Source organism: Heterodontus francisci, chromosome 27 (assembly GCF_036365525.1).
Source record: "Heterodontus francisci isolate sHetFra1 chromosome 27, sHetFra1.hap1, whole genome shotgun sequence".
In the NCBI taxonomy this organism is placed as follows: Eukaryota; Metazoa; Chordata; class Chondrichthyes; order Heterodontiformes; family Heterodontidae; genus Heterodontus; species Heterodontus francisci.
In genome coordinates, this window is record NC_090397.1 from 18,721,311 (window position 1) to 18,749,111 (window position 27,801).

At 41.5% G+C, this 27,801-nt stretch overlaps 1 protein-coding gene and 1 pseudogene across 8 annotated transcripts in view; both read right to left on the minus strand.

Moving 5' to 3' along the window:
• plekha5 (pleckstrin homology domain containing, family A member 5) overlaps positions 1-27,801 on the minus strand; it is a 400,949-nt gene that overhangs the window by 346,502 nt on the left and 26,646 nt on the right. The window lies entirely within an intron of this gene.
• LOC137385004 (paraspeckle component 1-like) lies at positions 11,758-26,669 on the minus strand (annotated as a pseudogene).

Consider the following 27,801-nt stretch of genomic DNA (forward strand, 5'->3'; position numbering starts at 1 on the left):
CAAACAGGGACAAAAGAGCTGAACTCAAGAGGCGAGGTGAGCGTGATTGCCCTTGATATCAAAACAGCATTTGTGTGGCATCAAGAAGCCATACCCAAATTGAAGTAAATGGGTATCAGGAGGAAAACTCTCCATCGGCTGGAGTCATACCCAGCACAACGGAAGATGGTTGCAGTTGTTGGAGTCTAATCATCTCAGGCCCAGGACATTGCTGCAGGAGTTCATGATAGTGTCCTAGGCCCAACCATCTTCATCTGCTTCATCAATGAACATCCCTCCATCATAAGGTCAGAAGTGGGGATATTCGCTAATGATGTACAATGTTCAGTACCATTTACAACTCAGATTCTGAAGCAGTCTATGTCCATATGCAGCAAGACCTGGACAACATTCAGGCCTGGGCTGATAGTGCAAGTAACATATGCGCCACACAGGTGCCAGGCAATGATAATCTCCAACGAGAGAATTTAACCATCTCCATTGAATGGCATTACCATCGCTGAATCCCCCAAAATCAACATCATGGGGATTACCATTGACCAGAAACTGAACTGGACCAGCCACATAAATACAGTGGCTGCAAGAGCAGGTCAGAGGCTGGAAGTTCTGCAGCGAGTAATCCACCTCCTGACTCCCCAAAGCCAGTCCACCATCTATAAGACACAAGTCAGGAGTGTAATGGAATACTCTCCACTTGCCTGGATGAGTGCAGCTGCAACAGCACTCAGGAAACTCAACACCACCCAGGACAAAGCAGCCCGCTTGATCGGCACCCTACCCACCACCTTAAACATTCACACCCTCCACAAGCAACGCACAGTGGCAGCAGAGTGTACCATACACAAGATGTACTGCAGCAACTCACCATTCTTCCTTCACCACCACCTTCCAAACAAGCAACCTCTTCCTCAGAGAAGGACAAGGGCAGCAGATGCATGGGAACACAACCTACAAGTTCCCCTCCAAGTCACACAATATCCTGACTTGGAAATATCTCGTCGTTCCTTCACTGCCACTGGATCAAAAGCCTGGAACTCCCCCTCCCTAACAGCACTGTGGGTGTACCCACACCAGATAGACTGCAACAGTTCAATAAGGCAATGAGGGATGGGCGACAAATGCTGGCCTTGCCAGCAATGCCCACATCCCATGAAATGAATAAAAACAAATGAAGAACAATATGTGTTTTGCAGCACCTTTGACAGAAAATTATCTCAGGGCATTGCACAGAAAAAGAAAGGAACACTAACACTTAGTGAAATGGTTGAGAAGTGAGTGAAGGTTTGATCACAGACATATGTTTGAAAAAGAGTTTTAAAGGCATAAAGGTTGTCAAGCAGAGGATTTTTAGGGAGGGTATTCCAGAGTAGGTCAGAGATCGCTGAAGGCTCTATGACCAATGATGCGGCAGCAAAGGACGATATGCACCAATGCCAGTGTCAGAAGACCAGAGTACGAGTGGTAAGCAAGCTACAGCAAGGCCACGACAGGATTTGTAAGCAGCAAAAGCTTTACAGCACATATAACCAATTCCTGAATAAAAAAGTCATTTAACTTATTCAGTTACCAGTAGCTCCAATTATATACTTTAAAGCAAGTCATACAATGCAAAACAGTGCAATCGTCCAACACTGGTGAACAATCCCATTGGAAATACTCTAATATATGAAAAAGATGGACAGTATATGCCATCTCATACTTGGCCACATATGATGACATTTACTAATTTTTATAAATTTACGCTACAAACCTCTTGCTGCTGATTAGGTGATTCAAATTTATTACACTTGAAACAAATTACCTCCAGCTAATTTTGAGAGATGACAACTTAGTGATTGGAATTCACACATTAATCTGCTTGCAGGGTAGAAAGCTAACCAAATGAATGCATCAAGTCATTCAAAACAACGTTCCAAACCCTTGTGTTCCATTATTTCTCTACAGCCACTGTAATTCCTAACATAAAAAATAAAATTTTAAGCTAAATAAAATATAAACATAATTTCCCATTACAAGTTCATTCATTGAACTGTCAGTGTCTTAATACTTAGATTTTTATTTCAATACCTCAAGCCTCAATAACCTCGGCACACAGTTGATATTTTCCAATGTTCCCCATTCTAGCCTCTCCACCCTTTCACCATTCATGGTGTCCACCAAATCCCTTTCCATTTTATCAAGAAGAATTCGGAAACCCCTTGCTGCATGTGAGGAGTCCGATACAAATGAAAGTCTGTCGTTGTACCCAACAATTCCCTAAATGTTGGATTTTAAGCATGGACTGAGTCCGTATTTTCAGTGCGCACAGAGATGTCAATCTGCAACTTAAAGCATGCACTTTGACCTAGTTCCTGCCTTTTGCCACCTTATTTGAAAGCCAGCTGGAAAGTAAATTTTAAGCTTTATCCAGATAATGCTTCACATTCAAAGTATCAAGTCCCTAATTTTTATTTCAGACCAGCACCTGCTGTTTTTAAGAGCTGCTCCCTTGCAGTAGGCTGCAAAAAGCATGTAGTCATTGTGTTGTTACCCCTACACAAAACCTGGTGACATAAGCCATTAGCTTTAAGAGCTTTACCGGAGGAAAAAGTCTAGATATATTTATGAATGAGGTTAGAAATCAGCTTCAAACCGGATGGTCAGTGAGTAATCAGTATTTGCACCAGCTTTCTGTTTATATTTAGAACTCAAACATTTGTTTAAAGAAAATGTTTCATATTCACAATACAAATGTCTAATTGCGTTTATTCTCACTGTTCAGATATTTCCAGTTTTTCTTAAATTATTTGAAAACGATTTTAAGAAACTCTTCAAAACTAATTCATATAAAGCTAGCTTTACTACATTTTCCTTCTGAAGTTTGAGAGAAAAAAAACTCAATGACCAATTCTCCAGTTTTATTTACATGGTTCATACAGTCACCATTGTTCAGCAGATCTCAGTCTCAATACACTTTCATTGGAGATGTGCACCTCTCCATCACTTTCACCTGCTAGAACTCAGAAGCAGCACACATGGATGTTGAAATGTTTGAAGGTCTTTCGACACTAAAAGACTTGCAAATATTTTAAGGTTGTTTATAGATACAATTTACACTGAAGCAGCCACCTGTTTCTTTGAGTCTAAAAATAGGAATGTATTTTCCAAAATACAAAAAAAAGGTACTTCCGCAAGTTTGCACATTCTCCCCCTACCCTATTGCTGCAAGACCAAACATTCTACCAGAACCTTCCCCAGAGGTCTGCTATGGAACCGATTTTTTATTAAAATTTTTTTGAGGAATTCATAGTCAAACTGAATAAATGTTAGACCAGTTTTTTTTCAAGAGGGCACTGAAAGAACTAATTTGGCAACCAAGTATGCTGCTCGTCACATGACAAGTTACAAATAGAACAGGAACCCTGGTAACAGGGAAATGTGGGCAAAGAAGTCAGTCGCGCCCTTATTTATTTATTTTTATTTATTTAGAGATACAGCACTGAAACAGGCCCTTCGGCCCACCGAGTCTGTGCCGACCATCAACCACCCATTTATACTAATCCTACACTAATCCCATATTCCTAACACATCCCCACCTTCCCTCAATTCCCCTACCACCTACCTATACTAGGGGCAATTTATAATGGCCAATTTACCTATCAACCTGCAAGTCTTTGGCCGTGGGAGGAAACCGGAGCACGCGGCGGAAACCCACGCGGTCACAGGGAGAACTTGCAAACTCCGCACAGGCAGTACCCAGAATCAAACCCGGGTCGCTGGAGCTGTGAGGCTGCGGTGCTAACCACTGCGCCACTGTGCTTCTTTTTTATTCTTCCTGCCAAAGTGGACAATTTCACATTTTCCCACATTATACTCCATTTGCCAGACCTTTGCCATAGAAAAATTACGGTACAGAAGGGGGCTATTCAGCCCATCGTGTTCGTACCAGCTGGAAAAAAAACTAGCTGCCCAAATCTAATCCCACCTTCCAGCACCTGGTCCATAGCCTTGCCGGTTACAGCACTTCAGGTGCATGTCCAGGTGCCTTTTAAAAGAATTGAGGGTTGCTGCCTCAACCACCATTCCTGGCAGTGAATACGAGACACCCATCACCCTCTGGGTGAAAAAGTATTTCCTCATGTCCCCTTTAATTCTTCTACCAATTAAATCTGTTCCCCCTGGTAATTGACCTCTCCGCTGGGGGAAACAGGTCCTTCCTGTCTACTCTATATAGGCCCCTCATAATTTTGTACACCTCAATTAAGTCACCTCTCAGCCTCCCCTGTTCTAAGGAAAACAATCCTAGCCTATCCAATCTTTCCTCATAGCTGAAACTTTCAACCCCTGGCAACATTCTTGTACATCTCCTCTGTACTCTCTCCAGAGCAATTATGTCCTTCCTGTATTGTGACCAGAACTGTACGCTATACTCCAACAGTTCCGGCATTACATCCCTGCTTTTGTATTCTATACCTTGGTCAATAAAGGAAAGCATTCTATATGCCTTCTTCACCACTCTATCCACCTGTCCTGCCACCTTCAGGGACCTGTGGACATGCACTCCAAGGTCTCTCATTTCTTCTACTCCTCTCAATATCCTCCCATTTATTGTGTATTCCCTCGCTGTATTTGCCCTCCCCAAATGCATTACCTCACACTTATCTGGTTTGAATTCTATTTGCCACTTTTCTGCCCACTCAACCAAATCATTGATATCTTTCTGGCGTCTACGGCTATCCTCTTCATTATCAACTACAGGGCCAATTTTTGTGTCATCAGCAAAGTTTCCAATCATGCCTCCCACAAATCATTAATATATCACAAACAGCAAGGGACCCAACACTGAGTCCTGTGGAACGTCACTGGAAACAGCTTTCCATTCACAAAAACATCTGTCGACTACTACCCTTTGTTTCCTGGCCCTGAGTCAATTCTGGATCCAACCTGCCACATTCCCCTGTATCCCATGGCCTTTCATTTTACTGACCAGTCAGTCATGTGGGGCCTTGTCGAATGCCTTACTAAAATCCATGTAGACCACATCCACTGTACTACCCTCGTCAATCCTTCCTGTTACTTCCTCCTTGATTGAACAAGTCCAGCAGCAGCTCACACCTGAGAGGGCAGAAAACTCAAGTTTTTGGTTGTGTGTCAGTGTGTTTTACCTTTTGGAGTGAGTGGCTGATAAAGTTAGCCTGAAAAAGAACTGAAATGAAATAAGCAAAAAAGACGACAACCTTCTTCGCTTTCCAGCAAATTTCAAAGACCCTGAGAAGTCCACGGTGTCAATTCATCTCATCTTCTGTCTTTGAAGAAAGACTGCTAAATTACTTCTCAACACCGCCTGAAAAGAACTGTTCTAAAAGATCCCAGTGACCTGCTTACGTGTACTCTGAAGTTGGACTGTATGCCAGTTTTGGAACATATCTCATCTGCTTTTTTCTTCAAAAATAAGCAAGTAACCAGCCCAAGTGCTGTTTTGTAATAGAGCTCTAAATGTTTAAAAAAATCCCTTTTATTTTTTCGATTAACTGGTGTGTGTGTGTGTGGGGGGGGGGGGGGGGGGAAGAGGAGGGTTGCTAAGGTAAAAAGGGGATTTAAAATTTCAATTTGTGTGTTGATTACTTCATTACTAGTTGGGGTGGCACAGTGGCGCAGTGGTTAGCACCGCAGCCTCACAGCTCCAGGGACCCGGGTTCGATTCTGGGTACTGCCTGTGCGGAGTTTGCAAGTTCTCCCTGTGTCTGCGTGGGTTTCCTCCGGGTGCTCCGGTTTCCTCCCACATGCCAAAGACTTGCAGGTTGATAGGTTAATTGGCCATTATAAGTTGCCCCTAGTATAGGTAGGTGGTAGGGAAATATATAGGGACAGGTGGGGATGTGATAGGAATATGGGATTAGTGTAGGATTAGTATAAATGGGTGGTTGATGGTCGGCACAGACTCGGTGGGCCGAAGGGCCTGTTTCAGTGCTGTATCTCTAAACTAAACTAAAACTTGTTGTATAATAAACTGATAACCAAGACCATTTTTTGTGTTGCTAATCCCAAGGTCCCCTCTCACACTATTATTGATTTATAGATACAGCACTAAACAGGCCCTTCGGCCCACCGAGTCTGTGCCAACCAACAACCACCCATTTATACTAATCCTACATTAATCCCATATTCCTTACCACATCCCCACCATTCTCCTATCACCAACCTACACTCGGGACAATTTACAATGGCCAATTTACCTATCAACCTGCAAGTCTTTGGCTGTTGGAGAGAACCGGAGCACCCGGCGGAAACCCACGCGGTCACAGGGAGAAATTGCAAACTCCGCACAGGCAGTACCCAGAACTGAACCCGGGTCGCTGGAGCTGTGAGGCTGCGGTGCTAACCACTGCGCCGTCCAAGGTTGCAAGGCCCATGCAGCAGTGCTGTTAAAATCCAGACGCACCTCTCCAGTTTTGGAACAGCTCAGAATTTCCCCCCCAGACTATTAAACCACAAGTCCTCTCTGAAATGCTGCAAAACCCAAGGACACCTGCGCCTCCCTCCCACCCCATCGCCCCTATACACACAATGTTCTGCACTGCAGAGCATTTACTGCAATGCTGTCAAATTCCAAAACCCGCATCCCACTCTTGCCCAATCCCAAGATTCCCACACTAGTGCCATCAAATCCATAACAGTCCTTCAATGTGAACAAACTCAAGATGTTCCCCACCCCCCAAAGCTGCCAAAGTCTAGGATCTTCCACAGTTCCTCAATGACCCAGAACTTCCCTCCTGTATGACTAAACCCAAAGACCTGCCCACTTGTGCAGCAAAACGTGGCTCCCCAATACTGCCATCAGTGGATTCCCTCTGGGCTCTGCTGAAATGGCAGCTACTTACCTTCATCCTGGTATGTCCTACTTACCACGCTGCGTATCTGGAGTTTTAAACACAGTAAAAAATAAAAACTGTGCAAAGAAGCATATAATAATAATGATTTTCACTGGTTTACCATTTTCCCAGAACACCAGTAAAAATCCCAGTATAGCATCCAACATAAAGGCATTTTATCTCAGTCAATATAAATCAGTTACCTGATATGCTGCATATTGTAGGGTATAGTGTCCCTATTATAAAACAGTGCATGTTCCAAATCACCATGAACACACTAAAACAAAAAGCAGAGGTCCCAGCAGAGATTTATGAAACATACCACGGGCCACATCCTTACAATCTGAAAAACACTATCTAGCCGAATCGCTGCTAACCAGCCCCTAATCATTTCTGTACCCATGCAGCTACATTTCCATAACTTTCACAGATTTTTACCATTAAATATTTACATGGTTGTAAATTATAAACAAAAAAATCCGTTTTGAAAACTAAACAAGTAGGATTACTCAAGTACAACCTAAGAATAGATTGGGTAAATAACCTTGGCAAAAGGGCAAGTCATTTGAAACCTACACTGCCAAAAATTCATGCTATAATTAGATTGGTGTACAAAATTTGTAATGTTACGGCTTACTTTCTCCACCTCAGTCACAACACTTGGCTTTAGGGGTAGATTTTATGCCAGCATAATCTGGCAGTGGACATAGGGTCAAATCACTCACATTGTACATCATGAGCTCCCCTGCCACACAATTCCAACTTGCTTTTCATCAGTAAAGCTAACTACAGAAATGGCATCGAGTAGATGGAAAGCCACAATCGCACATCTGAATTGGTTCGAAATTCTACTGGGAGAGGCTACAGAAATTGGCTCAACAAATGTCACAAGCAGAAAACAATGCAAGCAACCTAAGAAATTAAAAACTTTAAAACCTTTTTTTAAAATTTCAGCACAATACACATGGACGTGCACACTGCTAGTTATTCTGTGACTTTGCATGGTCTTATGAGAGGTCATTGACCTGAAACGTTAACTGCCAGACCTGCTGAGCATTTTCAGCACTTCCCGTTTGTATTCCATATTCTAGCTACTCCCTGGATAAAGAAGATTCAGCTAAATTCCCTAGTGGACATATTCGTGACTCTCATATTCATGGCCCTTAGTCTTGGTCTCTTCCACAACTGAAAACATATTCTCTATGTCTAACTATCAGGCCATGCTATATGCAACCCAAATTAAGATCGCAATGTACTTCAACATGGGACTTCCCATTTATAGAGTCATAGAATAATACAGCACAGAAACAGGCCCTTCGGCCCATTGTGTCTGTGCCGGTCATCAAGCACCTACCTATTCTAATCCCATTTTCCAGAACTTGGCCTTGTATGCTATTGCTCATCAAATACTCATCTAAATACTTAAAATGTTGTGATGGCTCCTGCCTCTACCACCACTTCAGGCAGTGTGTTCCAGATTCCAACCACCCTCTGGGTGAAAACATTTTTTCCTCAAATCCACGCTAAACCTCCTGCCCCTTACCTTAAATCTATGCCCCCTGGTTATTGACCCCTCCGCTAAAGGAAAACGTTTCTTCCTATCTAATCTACCAATGTCCCTCATAATTTTGTATACCTCAATCATGTCCCCCCTCAACCTTCTCTGCTCTGAAGGAAAACAACCCTAGCCTTTTCAGTCTCTCTTCATAGCTGAAACACTCCAGCCCAGGCAACATCCTGGTAATCTCCTTTGCACCCTCTCCAGCGCAATCACATCCTTCCTATAGTGTGGTGCCCAGAACTGTACACTGTACTCCAGCCATGGCCTAACTAGCATTTTATACACCTCCATCATAACCTCCCTGCTCTTATATTCTATTTCTCAGCTAATAAAGGCAAGTATCCCATATGCCTTCCTAACCATCTTATCTACCTGTGCTGCTGCCTTCAGTGATCTATGGACAAGTACACCAAGGTCCCTCTGTACTTCCTAGGGTCCAACCATCCATTGTATATTCCCTTGCCTTGTTAGTTGTCCCAAAATACATCATCTCACACTTCTCAGGATTAAATTCCATTTGCCACTGCTCCGCCCATCTATATCAGCCTGTAAACTAAGGCTTTCTTCCTCATTATTTACGACACCACCAATTTTCGTGTCATCCACGAACTTACTGATCATACCTCCTACATTCACGCCTAAATCATTAGTGTACACTACAAACAGCAAGGGTCCCAGCACCGATCCCTGCGGTACACCACAGGCTTCCACTTGCAGAAACAACCCTCGACCATCACCCTCTGCCTCCTGCCACTAAGCCAATTTTGGATCCAATTTGCCAAATTGCCCTGGATTCCATGGGCTCTTAGCTTCTTAACTAATCTCCCATACGGGACCTTATCAAAAGCCTTACTAAAGTCCATGTAGACTACATCAACTGCTTTATCCTCATCTAAACATCTAGTCACCTCCTTGAAAAATTCAACCAAGTTAGTTAGACACGATCTCCCCCTGACAAAGCTATGCCGACTATCCCTGATTAATTCCTGCCTCTCCAAGTGGAGATTAATCCTGTCCCTCAATATTTTCCAATAGTTTCCCAACGACTGATGTTAGACTCACCGGCCTGCAATTACCTGGTTTATGCTTGCTACCCTTCTTGAATAATGGTATCACATTCGCTATCCTCTAGTCCTCTGGTACCTCTCCTGTGGCCAGAGAGCATTTGAGAATTTGTGCCAGAGCCTCTGCTATCTATTCCCTTGCCTCACATAACAGCCTGAGATACATCTCACCTAGCCAGGGGATTTATCCACCTTTAAGCACGCTAAAACAGCTAATACTTCCTCCCTTTCAATATTAATATGTTCAAGTATATCACAATCCCGCTCCCTGATCTCTACACCTACATCGTCCTTCTCCATAGTGAACACCAATGAAAAGTAATCATTTAAAACCTCACCTATATCCTCCGGCTCCACACACACTGCCACTTTCGTCCCTAATGGGCCCTACTCTTTCCCTTAATATACTTATAAAATGCCTTAGGATTTTCCTTTATCTTGCTCGCCAGGGTTTTTTCATGTCCCCTCTTCGCTCTCATAATTACTTTTTTTTTTTAAGTACCCCCCCGACACTTTCTATACTTCTCTAGGGCCTCTGCTGTTTTCAGCGCTCTGAATCTGCCATAAGCCGCCTTTTTTTTTGCTGATGCAACCCTCTATATCCCTTGATATCCAGAGTTCCCTGGACTTGTTGGTCCTACCTTTCACCTTAACAGGTACATGTTGGCTCTGAACTCTCACTATTTCCTCTTTGAATGACTCCCACTGGTCTGATGTAGACTTTCCTACAAGTAGCTGCTCCCAGTCTACTTTGGCCAGATCCTGTTTTATCATACTGAAATCGGCCTTCCCCCGATTTAATACCTTTATTTCCGGTCTGTCTTTGTCCTTTTCCATAACTACCTTAAATCTTACAGAGTTATGGTCACTATCCCCGAAATGCTCCCCCGACACTTCTACCACTTGTCCAGCTTCATTCCCTTGGATTAGGTCCAGTACTGCCCCTTCTCTTGTAGGACTTTCTACGTACTGGCTCAAAAAGCTCTCCTGTATGCATTTTAAGAATTCCACCCCCTTTAAGCCTTTTGCACTAAGACTATCCTAGTTGATATTGGGGAAGTTAAAATCCCCTATTACCCTATTATTTTTACACCTCTGAGATTTGCCTACATATCTGCTCCTCTATCACTCCCCAACTATTTGGAGGCCTGTAGTACACTCCCAGCCAAGTGATTGCCCCCTTTTTGTTTTTAAGTTCTACCCATATGGCCTCATTTGAGGAACCCAAGATATCATTCCTCCTTACTGCAGCAATTGACTCCTTGATCAACAATGCAATACCACCTCCTCTTTTACCCCCTCCCTGTCATGCCTGAAGATTCTATACCCTGGAATATTGAGCTGCCAGTCCTGCCCCTCCCTCTGTGATAGCAGTATCATAATCCCATGGGCTAGTCAATGCCCTCAATTCATCTGCCTTAACTCAAAAGTCTGTAGCTGACTCCAGGTCGTTAAAGGTCAATGCTCCAAATTAGGTTATTAAAGGTCTATGCTCCAGTCTTCTTTCATTGAATCTCTACAGCACAGGAGGCGGCTATTCAGCCTGTCGTGTCTGTGTTGGCTCTCGAAGAGCAACTCACCTAGTCCCACTCCCTGGTCTTTTCCCCGCAGCCCTGCAAATTTTCTCTTCATTGTCACTGATTATCCAATTCTCTTTTGAAGGCCTCAACTGAATCTGCCTCCACCATACTCCGGCAGAGCATTCCAGATCCTAATCATTCACTGCGGGAAATCGTTTTTTCTCATGTCGCCTCTGGTTCTTTTGCAAATCATCTTAAACCGGTGTTTTCTAATTCTAGATCCTTCGGTCAATGGGAACACTTTCTCCCTTTGTACTCTGGCCAAACTACTCATGATTTTGAACACCATTATATCTCCTCTTAATTTTCTCTATCCAAGGAGAACAGGCCCAGCATCTCCAATCTATCCATGTATCTGAAGTTCGTGATCCCTGGAACCATTCTCGCAAATCTTTTCTGCACCCTCCCCCAATACCTTAACATCCTTCCTAAAATGTGGTGCCCAGAATTGCACACAATGCTCCAGTTGAGGTCAAACCACTGTTTTCTAAAGGTTCATCATAACTACCTCACTTTTGTACTCTGTGCATCTGTTTACAGAGCCCAAGATCCCGAATGCTTTATTAATCACTTTCTCAACCTGCCCTGCAACTTTCAATGATTTGTGCACGTATACCCCAAAGTCCCTCTTACTCCTGCACCCACTTTAGAACTGTAATTTATATTGCCTTTCCTCGGTCTTCCTACCAAAGTGAATCACTTCACACTTTCCTATTGTCTATATAGTTGCACTTATACCCTTCTTGCTACCTTCTCAATTCATCCTGTTCTCTTTGACGCATCATTTCCTCCTCTCGTCAGCAGCATTCCTCTTCATACCTCATTTCTATCTATTTTCTTTTCTGCAGCTTGATTCCTCATTTCTTCCAAGTGTCTCAGCTCCTCTTGGCGACTCAGCAAATCAAGTCTCATAAGCATAAGCTGATGTTCATGACAAGCTGCTTTCATTTCTGCCTCTAGTTTCTGCTTTGCTTCTTGGATGTTTCTATCAACTTGCTCACACTGTTGCTTTTCCATTTCATCAAGGACTTTCCATCGAGATGCATATTCAAACTCAAATGTCCCAGGCTGAGCAAACTTTCAGGAGTTTAACACCATGGCTCCACAATAACAGGACAAGGAGAGGACATAAATAAATTGCTTCATCTCACCATCTTTCCAGTGCCTTGCAAGCAGCAGGCTTTGCTGCAAATTCCACATAACCCTTTTCTGTAGGCTTCCCATGGTCATCATCAACAACTATTGCTCTCTCTACTGGACCAAACGGAGAAAAGGCCTGTTCTAGTAGCTCATTGCAAACCACTGGAGAAAGATTCCTCACAGCCAAAGTTGCTCCACGAGTAGCAAAGCAAATACGTAGAGGTCAATTCCTCAGCATTGCATGGTCAAGTTCAGTCTTTGTTATTTCAGCCATGTTTTGGTTTCCAAGCCAATGAATCCGAACTGCGGTCCCAGTGGATAATATCTCAGACGGCTCCCCATACTTCTGGAATAATTTCTTGAAATCTTCTTCCGCAATATCAGTCAGGAGATGGTGACGTAGTGGTAATGTCACTCGACTAATAATCCAGATGCCAAGGCTAATGTTCTGGGGACATGGGTACAAATTCCATCATGGCAGCTGGTGGAATTTCAATTCAATTAATAAAACTCGGGATTTGAAAGCTAGTCTCAGTAATGGTGCCATGAAACTATCGATTGTCATACAAACCCATCTGGTGCACTAATGCCCTTTAGGGATGGAAATCTACCACCCTTACCTGGTCTGACCGACACGTGACTCCAGACCCACAGCAATGTGGTTGACTCTTAATTCGGACTCTGAAATGGCCTAGCAAGATAATCAGTTCAAGGGCAATTAGGGATGAGAAACAAATCCCGTGAAATAAAAAAAAATTTCTGCATTAAATTTCATCTGCCACTTGTCCGCCCATTCCAGCAGCGTGTCCATGTCCTCCTGAAATCGATCACTATCCTCCTCACGGTTCACAATATTTCCAAGTTTTGTGTCATCTGCAAATTTTGAAATTGTGCCCTGCACACCCACATCTCAGTCATTAACATAGATCAAGAAAAGCAGGGGTCCCAGTACTGATCACTGGGGAACCCAAGTGCATACCTGCATCCAGTCCAAAAAGCAACCGCTCACCACTACTCTTTTTTTCTGTCACTCAGCTAACTTCATTTCCATGCTGCCACTGTCCCTTGTATTCCATGGGCTTCAGATTTGCTGGCAAGCCCATTTATTTATTTATTTAGAGATACAGCACTGAAACAGGCCCTTCGGCCCACCAAGTCGGTGCCGACCATCAACTACCCATTCATACTAATCCTACACTAATACCATATTCCTACCACATCCCCATCTTCCCTATATTCCCCTACCACCTACCTATACTAGGGGCAATTTATAATGGCCAATTTACCTATCAACCTGCAAGTCTTTGGCTGTGGGAGGAAACCGGAGCATCCGGCGAAAACCCACGCAGTCACAGGGAGAACTTGCAGACTCCGCACAGGCAGTACCCAGAATTGAACCCGGGTCGCTGGAGCTGTGAGGCTGCGGTGCTAGCCACTGCACCGCTCTGGCACTTTATCAAGCTCTTTTTGGAAGCTCATGTACACCACATCAACTGCATTACCCTCACTGAACATTTGATGAATCAAGTTCGTTGCATTTATATAGTGCCTTTTACCACCTCAGGATGGCCCAAAGCACTTCACAGCCAAATAAATATTTTTGAAATATAGTCATTATTTTAATATAGGAAAATGTGACAGCCCATTTAAAAACAGCTTAGTCCCACAAATAGCCATGAAATAAATAACCAGATGACCTGTTTTCCTGAATTCAGATTATTAAACTATTTTTGCAATGCATATGCTACTCCAACAACAAAATTGCTCCCTTTTGTGCATAAAACACTGCACTGAGTGTTATGGAAAGGTTCAACAGTCCATGAGCATATCAAATCATATTATTTCCTATTAAGATTCCTCCTGTTTAGTTAGCCAGCAGTTTTTGTAAACAAACAAATGCACCATGAAAAGTCTAATTAGACCACAAATCAAGCTTATGTGGGCAATCTCCAAAGTTCTGCTAATGGAATTCAAATCAATTTTCTATTTTTAAATGATAAAGATTTTGCCTTTCAGTTTAAGTACCTACATAGATAAAGAAACAAACTGAACTGAATGGGAGACAGAATGCATATCTTTGCCTTGCAATTCTGGCAATATTTCCATTTTTTTCCTCTTCCTTGCACCTCCCACATTTTACTTGAAATGTTTTATCTCTTCCATTTATTTAGTTGACTATTTTGTATTCCACCATTACCAGCAACTTCATTGTATATGTATAGAAAACTGGAAAGGAACATAGGCAGTAAAGGATCTGCACAGCTTGGGGATCACAGGCCAAATAAAAACAGTTAACTAGGCTAAATAAAAATTTATAGTAATACAGCAACTTGCCTGAAGGCGTCCTATCAGTTCCTAGTCAGCAAAGGGCTTTACTACAGTAAGGCACATCTTCCATAATGTGAGGTGGTCTGTCTATCCTAATTTGAACTCAATGGGATAGAAATTCAGCAACTCACCCACTACACCAAATTGCTGCCTGGCAATGAAGTTGAAAGTCATCCCTACTGTCTCAAGTACGATCCTGCTTATTTATCACATAATGGCTGAAGATCATTGGAGAGGGGAAAAATATAGGAAGTTTATTATGCAGTACTTTTACAGGAAAAAGTAATAGTGACAGTACAAAAGAACAAACAAATCAGCAATATGGGTCAAAGGTTCAATTCGGGATAAGGACTGCAAGTGATGGATGTGGTACTAGATCACAGGTTTCTAAACTGGGTCATCAGAATTATTTTATTTTGTATTTGATGATTTATTGGCACATCAATTCTGTTGCTATGCATGCATTATGTAGCTGCCAAGGTCTGAGGACTGACATCCCTCGTAATGTCAATATATGCCAAGAGGTCCCTCCACACAAAAAGGTCTGATGTTGCTTTATATTGCATCCACTGAGGCATAATTCTCTAAAAGGATTTGCACAACTTCTGAATCTTTTCACTTCAGACTTTAAAGTTCCCAACCATTACCACAATGAGAATTACGTAGGACATAGGGTCACAGTTATAAAATTAACAGGCTACTTCAACATTTCCTGCATTTTCTCATCCCACTGAAGGCTAAGTGCTGGCATCACACAAATTCCATGAATGTAGAAAGTAATGAAACTGAAGCAACAGATTAAGAGGGTAAGAATCACCATTCTTTAGAATGAACAGGAGAAAATTACCATGGCAAGATGAAAGAAAGACTTGCATTTATATAGAACCTTTCACAACCTCAAGATGTCTTAAAGTACTTTACAGTGACAAACTATATTATGTTACCAAATGCATTTTGCAAAGATTTAACTCCCAGAGATCCATTTAGAACATTGATTAGAATGTCCCTCAATCAAATGGCAAGTAGAGTAGTCATCATAGACCTCAGACTTGCTATACTAGCTATGAGTTCAAGTTATTAAGCTCTGGTGCTAGGTATCTCGTCGTTATGAAAGAATATTTTTCATTCATTACACCATGCAGGAGGGGCTTAGCCATATGGGGCAGTTTTCATGTATGGTGATAAATTTGATTGGCAGTTCATCAGACTGATCTTTGACACCAAGAGTAGAGGATAGTCATTATTTTTCTCCCACTCTGGCGATGAACAAGTGTGATATGGCGATAAAACAAGAAATGCTGGAAATACTCAGCAGGTCTGGCAGCATCTGTGGAGAGAGAAGCAGAGTTAACGTCTCAGGTCAGTGACCCTTCATCAGAACATCAGAAGTGTGATATGGTGCTGGGCTGGGAGGGCAATGGGTTAAGGTGGGGACAGAAATGCAAAGAGAGGGGAAAAAAGAACTGTATTTTGTTCATGCTTGTAGTCTATGTGAAAAAAATCAGTTTGTTGATTTAGTAATCAGCTTCGTCTCATTACAGTACTTTCCAGTCTACCTTTAATTGACCATTTATCCTCATTGCTGCCAGCAAAGTGGCTGCTGTGTTTGCTTACACAACTGTTACTACACTTGAAAAAGAAATTCATTGGTTGTGAAGGGTATTCAGACATCCTGCCGATCATAAAGGGAGCTACGTAAATGCATATCCTTTCTTTCTGAAAAGACAGGAAAACCTAAAACTATAGTGTCCAATTCATACAATAAGAGGCCTACTGTAATGATCCTGGGTCACACAATCATTTACTTAGCCTTCGGACAGAAAAGTCTACAAGGTCTTCTCATGGGATTGAGTATTCACACTAACCCTGACAAAGTTACATTTTTTAAACACACGTACAGTTCTTTTGGATCAAAAACTGGAGCTGAGAGAAATTGGATCATCAGAAAAAGAGAGAAGTTTGGGTTTCAGTAAGATACAAGAATTAAAAATCATTGATTGGAGACTAAAGTGAGCAGAGATTTGAGATGATATTACAAATATTCTTTAAGTAGTGGATAAAGTAGGAAGAAGCAAATGCAGTTTTTGGATTTTCATAGATGCAATGAGTTGCATTTGATACTTATTACCACACATCATAAGCACCCCTTATGGCACTGAGGTGGCAGTTAGAGTATTGTTAAGTGATCAAAGGAAATCTACCACATGTTCATCATCTTACAACTTTGAGAACTCTGTATTCCTCCACCTCTGCCCTCTTATGAATCCCCCCACTCCCTTCACCCCAACAAGGGGCCACGCTTTCAGCCATCTAGGACTCAAGATCTGGAATTCCTTCTCTAAACCTCTCCCCAACTCCCTCTCCTCTAAAATCCACCTGAAAACCTACCTCTTTGATCAGCCCATCTAAGCTTAGTGTGCATTTTTGCCTCATCATGCTCCTGTGAAATACCTTGGGACATTTTCTTACGTAAAAGTAATACAATTGCATGCAGTTATACTGTGTCATTAAAATTATGACATGTTCATCACAGCATAAGAAAGGAGAAAATGATTTACTTAAGTACTGAGATGTCTATTACATCATGTACAAATATTTATAATTGGAAAATATGGCACAATAACCCTTGTGCCAATATGCAAAAGCAAAATGCTATGATTAAACATAACAGTTGAAAAAGTATTCATATAATTAAATGAAAAAAAGGAAGTGTTGCAATTAAAAGGCTTTTTTTCCCTCTCCTTTCCATCTCTTGAATTTGGCCCACAAGTCTTGCCCAATGTGGATGTAAATTGCCTACAACAATCAATTTTGTGTAGCTTTGAACAATGTAATAGTTTGTGCATGTATAGGTGGATATTACACAATGTTAACTATGTGGTTTTAACAATGTGCAATATTAGATGAATTTTTCAAGAATTATAATATGATGAAACAATTACAAATAAATATTGGTGAATGGCAAGTTTAGTACTGAAGTTGTGCCTTGCATTAAATTGTGAATTTTATACTCTGATCTTTAAGCGCATTTCTTGGTTCTGGCTGTACCAGAAAATAAATCAGAAACTTGAAAATATCACAGTAGGCTGTGCTTATCAAAAATCAAGTCCAATGATTTCTCTGCTTATAATCTTTAAAGGAGTTCAAAATTGAGGGGGGAAATGTTGAAAAGTTACATTAGATTTCAACGCGCAAGAATAAATTTTCTCAGAACACAAATGTTAGCATGATTCAGTCAGCCACACACTGTCTCCCATTCACATTTGTAAACTTGTATCATTGTGCCAATTCATTTGATCAAATGCTCAGCTGATAGGGATTCTTTAACCCCCAAACCTGTGTCCTCAGAAGGGCTGACGTGACACATGGGTGGGACTGGGGATTGTGGAGCAGAGTTTTCATTTGACGCATGAAAAACACCACTCTACAGGGTAACCAATCAGCCTTTATTTCATCATCCCGCTACACACAAGCTACCGAAATGGGACAATTTAGAAAGGGAGACACTATTTGTCAGAACAAACCTGCCAAAGACATTATGTGCAGAAGTCTACAATAAGAATTCGCAGTTCACCAACTCCGAGCTAAAAATATGCAGCAATGCAGTTTTCCGTGCAAGCAACTTAAAAATCAAAAGCTCCAAGAACTTGTAAAGTCCCATTAACTTCTGGAAAAACAAACAAACTGCAGTCCACTTCTTTTTATCTGAAATATTTTAATTCAATTTTTCTGGTAAGTTGAATTTTTTGAGGACTAAACTCCTACATTGCTGCATTATTTACATCATTCAATTTAGTTGCTGGATAACTTCTTTTTAAGCTCAAAATATAAGTTCTAATCATCAAGAGTACAATATAATGTTCCAATTGGGAACTTACCTGAGCATAATTTCAAAATAGCTTACATATAACTAAGAATTTCAAAATGTAAAATGATTCCAATAAATCCTGATGCTTTTGGTCAGTGACAAGGTCTAGTTACACTAGCTGAATAAAACTTCCCATTCAGATGTACCAAGTCAAGCTCATCACTTTCTTTCCAAAACTTGTTTTTCTTGTTTTCAACCCGATCTTTGAGAAATATATATTAAGACATTGAATGCAAAGTCACAAAGATATGCATGCAAGGTTTGTAAAGCAAACTTCCCAAATGCCAATACCCCAAATTGGATAAGACTTCAAAAAAAAAACAGGCTGGTGGGTTTGAAAACAGAATATACTAGTGAAGACAAGGACAATCTAATTCAACATACACTTCTGGATAGACTGAAGACTAGACTCCTGTCATACATGAAAAGCAGCAAACAATTTTTTGACATTAAGAACCATGGCAATGGCAGAGATTCTGGGGCTTTACATGAGATAGGGTTAAGACAGTATATATAGCACCACTCCTCTCACATTAGAATATTTTTGTGTGTGTTAAAAATGTGGCATCTCTAAAGCTAGGCTTCACTCCTTGTATGTGGAGAATGCTTAAATTAAAAATCTGGATTTTGAATATTCTTGGATTTAGATGTGCATAACTATATATCTGAGATTTGAAAAGCAGGCGGCAGTGAAAGCGATTAGAAAAGGTCCACTAACTTGAAACATTTAATTACCGAAATTACTAAGTAAAGCTTAAATGTAAATTCAGTGTAGTAGGTGAAAGTCATTTAGGTTTTCAACTAAACAGAAAATAAATTGCTTCATTTCATGTCCCAGTAGACACAAAAAGGAAATTACTTCTTCATCCAGTCTTCAAATTGTAATTCATAGCATGACCAAATAGAGAGTAAGCATTTCCTTTTTACTCTGCAGAGGCAGATATGTCTCATCACATTACTTCAGACAAGGAAGTATTCACCAATCATTCAAATTAAATGCAGATCAAGCAAGAACTTATGGCACAGGCCATTATTTTCTAATACTCTTAAATCTCCTGTGGTTCTGCTCAAAGCAAAGTCTAAGGAGGTTTTAAAACTTGGGCTTATTACACCAAAATAGAAACCTTCCCTCCTGTGCTCAGCAGAACCAAAGATTCCACTGCCTGTCTTCGTCACCCTATCCTTCCCTCACCTCAATAAGGCTATGGAGCATCACTTTTCCCCCTCTCTCTCTACCCCGACACATTTCCGTCTGGCAGAATTTCTTCTAAAAACACATGAACAAACTCCTGCACACATTCAGGTTAAGGGGTGAGCAATGAAAGAAAAAATGGCCTCATAATAGTGTATATTTTTTTTCTGGGGGGAGGGTGAAATACTATTGGGGCAAAAACTGAGAGATGGTGAAGACAAACAAGAGGTTGTATCATAGTCTTATGGTTAATCATCTAAGTAGTAGTATTGTGTAGCAGAACCTTTGCAAAGTATATCCTTTATTCTTAAACAGAATTTTACAACATTAAATGATTCTAATAAATTCTGATTCTTTTGGTCAATGACAAAATCTGCACAATCTAGTTACGCTGGTCAAATAAACCTTACCATTCATTTGAAGCAAGTCAAGCTTGCTAGTTTCATTCCAAAACTTGCTTTGCTTATATTCAATCCAGACCTTTGGGAAAAATACATTAAGACATTGTATGCAAATCCACTGAAAGGTTTGTAGTCAGTTAAATTAAAAATGTGTTTAGGTTGTTCAACAATATTGAACAATATAAAAGATAATAAGGGGATACAAATGTTTTGTTTTAAACACAAAATGTGTTCAGCCTTGAATAAACCCAAGAAATGCTGGAAATACTCAGCAGGTTTGGCAGCATCTGTGGAGAGAAGCAGAGTTAACATTTCAGGTCAGTGACCCTTCATCAGAACTGACAAATATTAGAAATGTAAAAAGGTTTTAAGCAAGTAAAGTGTGAGTGGGGCAAGAGATAACAAAAGAGGTGCTGATAGGACAAGGTCACAGAGAATAACTGACGAGAAGGTCATGGAACAAAGGCAAACGATATGTTAATGGTGTGGTGAAAGACAAAGCATTAGTACTGTTACAACCAACTGCTCCTGTCAAAGCCCCCAATCAAAATATATGATTCTGATTGTGGTGGGACCAACGCACTGTTAATTCAATTCCGTCGTTCCACAGATTGGCTAACATATCATTTAAAACTTTCCAAATTAAAGAGAGACCCAACCAAATTGTACCATCTATTAACCCCCGAATGAGGCTAACCAAACCAGGTGTCTTTAAATCAATAAATTAACTCTTTAATTAGAAGAACTAAATTCTTAAACAACATTTAAAATAGAAAAAATTAGAGTCCTTGCAAGTTTATGTTCCGGTGTTGCTCCAGGTCCCCATGGGGTGTTGCTTTCCTTCTTCAGCGAAATTCAACAATTAATGACTTACAAATACTTTCAATGTAATCAATCTGACTTCAGTTTTTGAGGGATAAAAGATTGCCACAGTCTAACTTCCCTTTCTTCAATTTAAATTACCAGAGATCTCTGTTTTGGCTTGATGTTTTTAGAATTTTGAGAGATAATAATTAAACAGACTAAATTCCTATTCCTTCAGTTTAAATGGTTAAGAGCTTTTTTTCCAGGTGCTGTCATCACAGCTGTGTCTTCTATCTGTGTCTCTCTGGCTGTTAGAATAAACTGTCTTGAACTAAAAAGCCAATTCAAAACTGAATTGTAACAAATGTATCGCATGAGACTCACTCCCAGTGGCTGTTTCCATGGTATTGAGAATGCACCCTTTGAATCGCAGTCTCCAAATGGCTGTTTCTAAGGCAATGAAAATGCACCTTCCTATAACTCCTGAGGCTTGCTGGTTCTTAAAGCAATACTGATCCCTTGCAAGCCTTAAAGGCAAAGCGCATAATCCTGAAAAAAACTACAGGACCGTGACAGTACAGAGAGAGTGCCAATTGACAGAAAAATGAACAGCCCTGGCCCCAAGCACATACATGCAAAAAACAGTGGGTAGGCACAGTAGAAACAAAATAAAATAAAACAAATAAAAAAGAAAAAAAGAACTGAAAAGAAAAAGGCCCATCATGCTCTGAAATTATTGAACTCAATGTTCAGTCCGGCAGGCTGTTCCTTGAGCTTGCGTTGATGTTTGCTGGAACACCACAGCAATCAGCAATCCCAGGACAGAGATGTGGGCATGACAGCAAGGGGAGGGGGGGGGCGTTGAAATGGCCAGCAACTGGAAATTCAGGGTCATGCTTACAAACTGAGCAGAGGTGCTCCGCAAAGCGGTCACCCAATTCATTGTGGTCCGGGTGCTAGGGTACGGCTCCTAAAATTGTGTGTGTTGCTCTCCTTTTATGCTTAAGAAAAAGAATGTCCTGCACATCTATTGGAGGTTGCAAGGGTATAAAGGTTTTCTCTTGTGCATATAATCAACATTCATCATTGCTTTTTAATTCACAGCTTGAAAGTTCAACATTTAGAACTAACTTTCAAGTGAAGTTAAAACGAGTAAATTTAGTTCCATCAATGACCTTTCCTCCAATATAATGTCAGAAGTGGGGATGCTCATTGCTAATTATACAGTTCCATTCACAACTCCTCAGGTAATGAAGCAGTCAAAACCTGCATGCAGTAAGTCCTGGACAACATCCAGGCCTGGGTTAATAAGTAGCAAATAACATTCACACCACACAAGTGTCAGGCAATGACCATCTCCAACAAGGGAGAGTCTAACAACCAACAGAAGAGAATCTAACTGCCTTCTCTTGGCATTTAATGGCATTACCATCGCTGAATTCCCCCACCAACAACATCCTTGGGATGGGGTCACCATTGACCAGAAACCTAACTTGAGCAGCCACATAAATACTGTGCCTACAAGAACAGGTCAGAGGTTGGGTATTCTGCTGTGAATAACTCACATCCTTACTCCCCAAAGCCTGTCCACCATCTGCAAGGCACAAGTCCAATCAACATTTTCAACAGTGAATGTGCCCTAACAAAATATTTTACCTCACTGAAAAGATTAGTAACATGATCTATTGCAAACACTAGAAAGATCTGGTCACATTTGCTTGAATGAGGGCAGCTCCAATACTCAAGACGTTTGACACCATCCTGGACAAAGCAGCCCGCTTGATCGGCACCCCACCACCACCAGCGCACTGTGGAAGCAGTGTGCACTATCTACAAGATGCCCTTCAGCAACTTCTCAAGGCTCCTTCGACAGAACCTTCTAAACCCACAACCTCAACCACCTAGAAGGACAAAGGCAGCAGATGCATGAGAACACCACCTGCAAGTTCCCCTCCAAGTCACACACCATCTGGGCTTGGAAATAATATTGCTGTTCTTCTGCAGTCGCTGGGTCAAAATCCTGGAAATCTCTCCATAGTAGCAGTGTGGGTGTACCCTCACCACATGGACTGCAGTGGTTCAAGGCGTCAGCTCACCACCACCTTCTCTAGGTCAATAAATACTGGCCTGGTCAGTGATGCCCACATCCCATGAACAAATATTTAAAAAAAGCTCATTTGGTGAACTGCAAGAACACAAAGGGAAGTGCACAAGCTTTCCCAAGTGAGATCTCAAGAACCTATTTGCCACATTGATGCTGAATCCATTGCTTTGCATCTATATGTTTGCATAAGAACACAGAAGTGCAGTACTGGCTGTATGTTTAGCAGATGGAAGCAGAGGTTTTGCCAACAGTTCACGAGCCCAATAAATTAAACGTCTGCTAGCTATTCTAGACTCTGATTGTTCTCATGGGCCATGTAGGGCCAGTATTCTCAAAAGGACAACAGATCATAAATTAGAGGCCCATTAGCTTGACTTTGGTTATACACTAAGAATAGATCATTACAGGTACTTTGTATGACCGATTTGATAGAAGTAGTTATTGGAGACTCTCACTTTAGTTTCTGGAAAAAAATGAACATTTCTTACCAACCTGGTTGAATTTTTGAGGAAGCTACTAAGTTGCTCGATACAAGTAGCCCAGTTGATATTGTATGCATGGATTTCCAAAAAGCTTTTGACAAAATGACATACAATCGTTTGCTGAATAAGTCAGACTCCTGTGGGATTAGCAGTCAGATTTTAAATTGGATACATTCTCAGAATGGCAATCGTTCTGCATGGGGACTGGTTACGAGTAGTGTCCACAAAGACTGGTGGAAATGCTGTTGCTCTGCACAATCCTCATCGATCACATGGATGAAAGCATTGGGGGCAAATTCGCAGACAATGCAAGTGTGGGTGTTAGAACCTTAGGTGAGAAAAACCAGATTACAAACAAATCCAGGTGTGACAGAGGAATTGGCCAGTGGCTAGCTGTCATCATTTAATCAAGATATGCATAGTGTTATGCACATGGGTAGGGCTAACATCAAGCATATGTATGCCATACAGGATTGTGAACAGAAAACACTATGTATAAGACATTGGGTAAAGTTCACCTAGAGTACTGTGCAGTCCTAGTTTAGGTCCCCCTCACATGGTGCAGAGAAGTCCCGGAAATGAATCCAAGGAGAGCCACAAGAGTGATACCTGGTATAAAAGCCCTTAGTTACAACAATAGGCTGAGAACATCGGGGTCATTTACTCTATAAAAGTGTATATTTTGAGGAGATTTGATTAGCATCTTGAAAATAATCAAAGGATTAGATTTGGTCCATGTAGGTACGTTAGGGAAGACCAGGGAACAGGCACGTAAACTACAAAAGCATAGAACTAGATGTCAGGTGATTTTTTTTTTCCCACAGAGGGTCACTGACCTCTGGAACAAAGCACCAGCTCATGCACTGAGTACAGATTCCTTGGAAATGCACAAAAGGGAATGGGATGGGTCCTTGACTGTGGCTGACATCACCAAATACAAAAGGTAGGTGGGTATAGAACAATGCGTCTCCCAGTCACTGGAGTTTCCTCAAATTTGAGATTGCCTTCAAGGGTCAAAGAGGGAGTACCTATATGTTTTTCCCCTTTTGCCTCTCCTAGGTGATTATATGAATGGCCAGCATTGATGATGGAGGGGGGAATATGGGATGAGTGGGGCCAGGGGGTTTACGGGGATCATGATGCTAAACGAGACAGGGTTTGATGGTTCAGCTGGACTTCTTTGGCCTTCATTTTCTTAAGTCTGTATAATTTGAATATGACATTAGCACTCCATGACATGCAAGACCGCTCAAATTTTCCCCAAAGCAAACATGAGGTAATGAGATTAGGGTTGCTTCCTCTGCTTTCAGACTTGTTGCCAGTGATGCTAATAAAGTAATTAGTGGCCAACGGTGCAGAGATGTAGCTCAAGCCGTTTTCTTATGTGTGCTTTAGCTCCCTGCGCCAATCAAGTTAAAAGACAAAAAAACAGTGCGGATGATGTTTGGCAATTAATTAACAGCTCTTGTATTTGAGATAAAAGTGGCTGTGTCCCAGAAACAGCTGAGGCGAGTCAGAGAATATGATGGATACCCATTCAAGTAAAGCATGTTTCACTTGCTGTGCTGTACCTGTGCTAATTGACTATAAAGTGTTAGTTTGCCAATGGTTAATATTTAGATTTGCTGGTTACACAACTAAGGCACTCTGTCTTCACATAGAAGGAATGTCAATGTTTTACTTTAAAAATGAGAACTATAAAGGAGATGCAGGAAAAAAAACACTGGTTACATCAAGAAAGCTACCAAGGGAAGTGACCGCAATAGCCCTGTTGGTCGACCTACACCCCAAGGATTGCAGCAGTTCAAGAAGTAGCTAACCATCATCTTCTCAAGGGCAATTAGGGATGGGCAATAAACGTTGACATAGCCAGCGACGCCCACATCCCCCGTACGAATAAAAAAGAAACTGTACTCTGTACTGCACACCATCATATTTTGTTCAGCCAATACGATTAGCAGTCATATCGCTATAGCCACATTTGACATGTCCAATACAACATGTGAAGTTGTCATCTCAAATGCATATCACAGAAAGCGGGTTAAGCCTTTATGAATCAATGAGTGAATAAGCCATTAAATCAAGGAAAGCAACAACATAAAATAGCCAAGCACTTAATTCACTTAAGGGACTGTAATGCAATGTGATAAAGTTCAGGGAACATCAAGTATTTTAACTCTTGCGATAAGCGATGAGGATGCTGTTTTATCGGAAAGGAATCCCCCACATCCACATCATGTGTGGCTAAGGTTATACATCCTGGCTTGTACCTACAGACTCTTAAATGCAGTGATTAGCCTTGCTAGGTCTTCCCGTTGGGCTGTATCAAAATATGAAAATATACTGTCCAATTTCGCTAACAATTCAGTATTAGCTAACCGGCTAGGAGGAGGTTCATTTTGAGAATTGTCTAAATCTCCTTCTGCCTCATCCTCACTCTCCCTTTCATCCTTCCCTGTCCTTACTACCTGACATACCTTTGCTTACTTGTCCCCCTTCTGGCGATGATATTGTTTCAACATGTTGAAATGACACAGCCGATTCTTTTTCCGGCGATCTGAGGTGTCAATCAACTAAATTACTTTACCAATTCTTTTGACCACTTTATATGGATCACTGAACCGTGCTTTCAGCGGTTCACCCTGTAAAGGCAGTAATACTAACATCTCATCCCTGGTTGAAATGTTCGGGTCTTGACATGCTTGTCTGCCCATTTCATCATCGTCGTTTGGGAAGCTTTCAGGTGTTCCTGAGCCACTTTGCAGGCTCTCATGAGCCGCTCCCGGAACATGGATACATAATCTAGCACAGACGATTCGTCCCTCTGTTCTAAAGGCTTTTCTTTGATGAGTTTTAGAGGACCTGCTATCTCATGCCCTTAAACTAATTCAAAAGGACTAAAACCGGTAGACTCAGTAACTTCAGTTAGAGCCGATTGTGTCACTTAACTTGACTCGGGATCGGCTTACTGAGCCTTAATCAGAGAAGACCTATTAAACATTTCCTTTGGATTATCCAAATCCCCAAAGAAAGCTTCAGATATTCAGCTACCTGTCTGTGGTGCCAATTTTACCTCCGACAAAAGAACTTGTTTAGCCAATGCTTGGGTCACTACACATGAAACAAAAATTCCTGGAACCTTTTCCTGCAACTGTACTGTCTCTGACCACTTGGTCTTTCCATGAACACCGGAGAAGCTACTACCTTCGCTCCGGCCAAATCATTCCCCAGGAGTAAGTCAACTCCGTCTACAGGCAAACTATGGACAACTCCTACCGTTACCATTGCAGACATTTGGTCACATTCCAGGTACACTCAATGCAAAGGTATGGGTATATATTCCCCACTGATACCATTCACTAAAACCTTGGCATTCAATGCACTCTCTAGTGGAAAAAATATGCTTTCCCACAGCAAAAGAGTTTGGGTGGCTCCTGTATTCCTAAGTCTAACTATGGGTTTACCTGCCTCACTTAAGGGATACAGAATTTCTTTTCCTTTTGATAGAATTCCCTATAACTCTCAGGTATCTTATTCACGACCTTTGCACTCACAGCGGCTCTTATATTTGGCCATACAGCTACAGTCAGAGCTACAGCCTGCTCGGTCAGGGCCCCTTTCGCTACATTGGCTGTGTACCCCAATAAGTCCCATGGGTTTACCCCACAACTTCCAGCATTCTGCATGAAGGTGTCCCACCTTGTGACAATGGTAAAATTTAGGCTTGCGGACCTGACTTCCACCTTCAGCATCTTCCTTTCTGGCTTGAGGAGATCATCCCGGGGCGTACCCAGTTGGCCTCAAAAAAATATTTAAAAATGGAAGCACTTTCACAACAACACACACAGACACACACGTGAAATGTTTCCATAATATGCATTATAGTGATCTTGCCATCATTCTGCTTGCTGCTGGCCTCTGTCCAATGTAATGCAAGAGCGCAGGCAAGAACTGGTGATTGCCAGTACCATTAAAAACTCTTGAACCCCTAGAAAGGGCACATACTTTACTGAGCATGCAACATGCTGGATTTGATCCTCTATAGATTTGAGCCCCCAACAAGGTGCTGCGCCTTGGGATAGCAGTGCAATCTAATGAGGAAAGTAGATAGTTCTGCTCAGCTTTAAGAATGCAGCTTCTCCTCCCTATCATTCAATATCAATGACCTCAAATGCATTGCAGTCACTGTGTACTCCATCACCTACTTTTGCTCTCTGCAGATGACGACAGTGTCAGTGGGTCCTCACCCCACCACCCCCAAACATCACATTCACAGAACACATCCCAGAGGCCCAGGTGCACAAGCACCTCACGTAGGCAAATAGCATATCTCACCAAATAATGGAGAAATTCTAGGCCATTTTCAAAGAAGGCCTTGACACTTGCTGCCAACTTCGGTGTTGCCTTGGGATGCAGAGCTTTGTAC